We start from the raw sequence: 6,000 nt of genomic DNA on the forward strand, positions 1-6,000 counted from the left end.
AACGTATTTTTTTTTTGGGGGGGGGGACAGTTTTTGAGGAAGGCTGAAGATGTTAAATTGGCGAACGATTTTGAAAATAAGTTCACACATTTGGCCGACTATTGGAGGAAAACCGCTTTGAATCTAATTTGCGTTAGGCTATAAGAATGGTTAACGTTAACTAATGGTAAACTAATTCTTATTATATAGCCGTAACTGTTTAAAAGGGATCAATTGTAAAAGGCTATTGGAACGCTACTGATTTCTGACAAAGATCTTGAAGCGTTAAAATTTGAATTCAGAGTATCAATTTCTTGCAGCGCTAAAAACGTATTTTATTTGGGGGGGGGGAGGGAACACAGTTTTTGAGGCAGACTGAAGATCATAAATTCGCGAAAGTTTTTGAAAATAAGGTTACACTTTTGGAAGACTATTGGGGGAAAAAGCATTGAATCTAATTTGCGTTTGGCTATTAGAATGGCTAACGTTAACTAATGGGAAACTAGTTATTATATAGCAGTTTAAGAGGGATCAAGGGAAAAAGGTTATTGGAACGCTAATAGTGTCTGACAAAGATCCTGAAGCGTTAAAATCTGAATTCAGAGTATCAACTTCCTGCAGCGATAAAAATGTGTTTCTTTTTGGGGGGGAGGGGAACAGTTTTAAAAGATGGCTGAAGATCTTAAATTGGTGAAAGTTTAGGAAAATTAGTTCTCATTTTTAACAGACTATTGGAGGAAAACGCTTTGAATTTCATTTGCGTTAGGCTATTAGAATGGCTAACGTTAACTAATTATAAACTAATTATTTTATAGCAGTTTAAGAGGGATCAAGGGTAAAGGGTTATTGGAACGCTAATGATTTCTGACAAAGATCTTGAAGCGTTAGAAATTGAATTCAGAATATCAGTTTCTTGCAGCGCTACAAACGTGTTTTTTTTTGGGGGGGGGGGGACATAGTTTTTGAGGAAGGCAGAAGATCTTAAATTGGCGAAAGTTTCTGAAAATAAGTTGAAATTTTGACCGACTATTGGTGAAAACGCTTTGATTCTAATTTGCGTTTGGCTATTAGAATGGCTAACGTTAACTTATTCATATTTTATAGATGTAACTGTTTAAGAGGGATCAAGGGTAATAGGATATTTGAACGCTAACGATTTCTGACAAAGATCCTGAACCGACTATTGGGGGAAAACTCTTTGAATTTCATTTGCGTTAGGCTATTAGAATGGCTAACGTTAACTAATTCTTATTTTATAGCCGTAATTGCTCAAGAGGGATAAAGGGTAATGGAACGCTAACGATTTTTGACAAAGAGTTTGAAGCTTTAAAATTTGAATTCAGAGTATAAATTTCCTGAAGCGATAAAAATGTGTTTTTTTTTGGGGGTGGGTAACAGTTTTTAGGATTTCAGAAGATCTTAAATTGGCGAAAGTGTTTGAAAATAAATTCACACTTTTGGCCGACTATTGGGAGAAAACATTGAATCTAAATTGCGTTAGGCTATTAGAATGGCTAACGTTAACTAATGTGAAACTAGCTATTATATAGCAGTTTAAGAGGGATAGAGGGTAAAAGGTTATTGGAACGCTAACGATTTCTAACAAAGATCTTGAAGCGTTTAAATTTGATTTCAGAGTATCAATTTCTTACAGTGCTAAAGACATTTTGGGGGGGGGGGGTCCGAAACAGTTTTTGAGGAAGGCAGAATATCTTAAATATGCGAAAGTTTTAGAATATAAGTTCGCACTTTTGGCCGACTATTGGGGGAAAACGCTTTGAATCTAATTTGCGTTTGACTATTAGTATGGCTACCGTTAACTAATGGTAAACTAATTCTTATTTTACAGCAGTGACTGTTTATGAATGGTCAAAGTTATTGGAAAGCTAACGTTTTCTGACAAAGATCATTAAGCGTTAAAATTTTAATTCAGAGAATCAATTTCCTGCTGAGATAAAAATGTGTTTTTTTGGGGGGGGGGACAGTTTTTGAGGAAGGTCTAAGATCTTAAATTAGCGAAAGTTTTTCAAAATAATCACTTTTTTGATCGATAATTGGGGGAAAACACTTTGAATCTCATTTGCGTTAGGCTATTAGAATGGCTAACGTTAACTAATTCTTACTTTTTAGCCGTAATTGCTTAAGAAGGATCAAGAGTATTGGAACGTTAACGATTTCTGACAAAGATCTTGAAGCGTTAAAATTTGAGTTCAGAGTATCAATTTCCTGCAGCGCTATAAACGTGCTTTTTTTGGAGGGGGGACAAAGTTTTTAAGACAGACAGAAGATCTTAAATTGGGGAAAGCTTTTGAAAGAAAGTTCACACTTTCGGCAGACTATTGGGGGAAAACGCTTTGAATCTAATTTGCGTAAGGCTATTAATATGGCTAACGTTAACTAATTCTTATTTTACAGCCTTAACTGTTTAAGAGGGATCAAGGGTATTGAAAAGCTAACGATTTCTGACAAAGATCATTAAGCGTTAAAATTTTAATTCAGAGAATCAATTTCCTGCTGAGATAAAAATGTGTTTTGGGTGGGGGGTAAGAGTTTTTAAGGATGACTGAATATCTTAAATTGGTGAAAGTTTTTGAAAATAAGTTCACATTTTTCGAAGACCATTGGAGGAAAATGCTTTGAATCTAATTTGCGTTAGGCTATTAGAATAGCTAACGTCAACTACTAGTAAAGTAATTATTTTATAATTGTTTAGAAGGGATCAAAGGAAAAAGGTTATTGGAACGCTAAGTATTTCTAACAAAGATCTTGAAGCGTTAAAATTTGAATTCAGAGTATCAAGTTCTTACAGTGCTAAAGACCTTTTTTTCGAGGGCGGGGAACAGTTTTTGAGGATTGCTGAAGATCTTCAATTGGCGAAAGCGTTTGAAAATGAGTTCACACTTTTGACCGACTATTGGAGGAAAACGCTTTGAATCTAATCTGCGTTTGGGTATTAGAAAGGCAACCGTTAACTAATGGTAAACTAATTATTTTATAGCTGTTAAAGAGGGAACAAGGGTAAAAGGTTATTGGAACGCTAATAATTTCCGACAAAGATCTTTGAAGCTTTAAAATTTGAATTCAGAGTATAAATTTCCTGCAGCGATAAAAATGTGTTTTTTTTTGGGGGGTGGGTAACAGTTTTTAGGATTTCAGAAGATCTTAAATTGGCGAAAGTGTTTGAAAATAAATTCACACTTTTGGCCGACTATTGGGAGAAAACATTGAATCTAAATTGCGTTAGGCTATTAGAATGGCTAACGTTAACTAATGGCAAGCCGATTATTTTATAGCAGTTTAAAAGGGATCAAGGGAAAAAGGTTATTGGAGCGCTAAGTATTTCTAACAAAGAGCTTGAAGCGTTAAAATTTGAATTCAGAGTATCAATTTCCTGCAGCGATAAAAATATGTTTTTTTTTGGGGGGGGGGGGGGTAACAGTTTTTAAGGATGGCTGAAGATCTTAATTTGGCGAAAATTTTTGAAAATAAGTTCACACTTTTGGCCGACTATTGGAGGAAAACGCTTTGAATTCCATTTGCGTTAGGCTATTAGAATAGCTAACGTTAACTAATTCTTATTTTATAGCCGTAATTGCTTAAGAGGGATAAAGTACAATGGAATGCTAACGATTTTTGACAAAGAGTTTGAAGCTATAAAATTTGAATTCAGAGTATGAATTTCTTACAGTGCTAAAGACCTTTTTTTGGGGGGGGGGGATAAACAGTTTTTGAAGAAGGCAAAAGATCTTAAATTAGCGAAAGATTTTGAAAATAAGTTCACTTTTTTGACCGATAATTGGGGGAAAACATTTTGAATCTAATATGCGTTAGGCTATTAGAATGGCAAACGTTAACTAATGGCAAGCCAATTAATTTATAGCAGTTTAAGAGGGATCAAGGGTAAAAGGTTATTGGAACGCTAACGATTTCTAACAAAGACCTTGAAGCGTTAAAATTTTAATTCAGAGAATCAATTTCCTGCAGAGATAAAAATGTGTTTTTTTCGGGGGGGGGGGGGGTAGCAGTTTTTAAGGATGGCTAAAGATCTTATATTGGCGATAGTTTCTGAAAATAAGTTCACACTTTTGGCCGACTATGGGAGGAAAACGCTTTGAATTCCATTTGCGTTAGGCTATTAGAATGGTTAACGTTAACTAATGGCAAACCAATTAATTTATAGCAGTTTAAGAGGGATCAGGAGTAAAAGGCTATTGGAACGCTAATGATTTCTGACAAAGATCTTGAAGCGTTAAAATTTGAATTCAGAGTATTAATTTCTTGCAGAGCTAAAGACCTTTTGGGGGAGGCGGTAACAGTTTTAGAGGATGGCTGAAGATCTTAATTTGGCGAACGTTTTTGAAAATAAATTCACATTTTTCGCCGACTATTGGGGGTAAAAGCTTTTAATCTTATTAGCGTTTGGCTATTAGAATGGCTAACGTTAACTAATGGTAAACTTATTATTTTATAGCAGTAAAAGAGGAATCAAGGGTAAAAGGTTATTGGAACGCTAACGATTTCTGACAAAGATCATGAAGCGTTAAAATTTGAATTCAGAGTATCAATTTCTTACAGCGCTAAAGACATTTTGGGGGGGGGGGTCGTAAACAGTTTTTGAGGAAGGCAGAATATCTTAAATTTGCGAAAGTTTTAGAAAATAAGTTCACACTTTTTGGAGACTATTGGGGGAAAAAGCTTTGAATCTAATTTGCGTTTGGCTATTAGAATGGCTAACGTTAACTAATGTGAAACTAGCTATTATATAGCAGTTTAAGAGGGATAGAGGGTAAAAGGTTATTGGAACGCTAAAGATTTCTAACAAAGATCTTGAAGCGTTTAAATTTGAATTCAGAGTATCAATTTCTTACAGTGCTAAAGACATTTTGGGGGGGGGGGGTCCGAAACAGTTTTTGAGGAAGGCAGAATATCTTAAATTTGCGAAAGTTTTAGAAAATAAGTTCGCACTTTTGGCCGACTATTGGGGGAAAACGCTTTGAATCTAATTTGCGTTTGACTATTAGTATGGCTACCGTTAACTAATGGTAAACTAATTCTTATTTTACAGCAGTGACTGTTTATGAATGGTCAAAGTTATTGGAAAGCTAACGTTTTCTGACAAAGATCATTAAGCGTTAAAATTTTAATTCAGAGAATCAATTTCCTGCTGAGATAAAAATGTGTTTTGGGGGGGGGGGGTAACAGTTTTTAAGGATGACTGAATATCTTAAATTGGCGAAAGTTTTTGAAAATAAGTTCACATTTTTCGCCGACCATTGGAGGAAAATGCTTTGAATCTAATTTGCGTTAGGCTATTAGAATAGCTAACGTCAACTACTAGTAAAGTAATTATTTTATAATTGTTTAGAAGGGATCAAAGGAAAAAGGTTATTGGAACGCTAAGTATTTCTAACAAAGATCTTGAAGCGTTAAAATTTGAATTCAGAGTATCAAGTTCTTACAGTGCTAAAGACCTTTTTTTCGGGGGCGGGGAACAGTTTATGAGGATTGCTGAAGATCTTCAATTGGCGAAAGCGTTTGAAAATGAGTTCACACTTTTGACCGACTATTGGAGGAAAACGCTTTGAATCTAATCTGCGTTTGGGTATTAGAATGGCTAGCGTTAACAAATGGAAAACTAATTCTTTTATAGCAGTTTAAGAGGGATCAAGGGAAAAAAGGATTTAGGGACATAACGATTTCTGACAAAGATATTGAAGCGTTAAAATTTGAATTCAGAGTATCAATTTCTTGCAGCGCTAAAAACGTATTTTTTTTGGGGGGGGGGACAGTTTTTGAGGAAGGCTGAAGATGTTAAATTGGCGAACGATTTTGAAAATAAGTTCACACATTTGGCCGACTATTGGAGGAAAACCGCTTTGAATCTAATTTGCGTTAGGCTATAAGAATGGTTAACGTTAACTAATGGTAAACTAATTCTTATTATATAGCCGTAACTGTTTAAAAGGGATCAATTGTAAAAGGCTATTGGAACGCTACTGATTTCTGACAAAGATCTTGAAG

This window comes from Parasteatoda tepidariorum, chromosome 7, assembly GCF_982258835.1.
Source record: "Parasteatoda tepidariorum strain Cologne lab strain chromosome 7, Ptep-v5.0, whole genome shotgun sequence".
Lineage (NCBI taxonomy): Eukaryota > Metazoa > Arthropoda > Arachnida > Araneae > Theridiidae > Parasteatoda > Parasteatoda tepidariorum.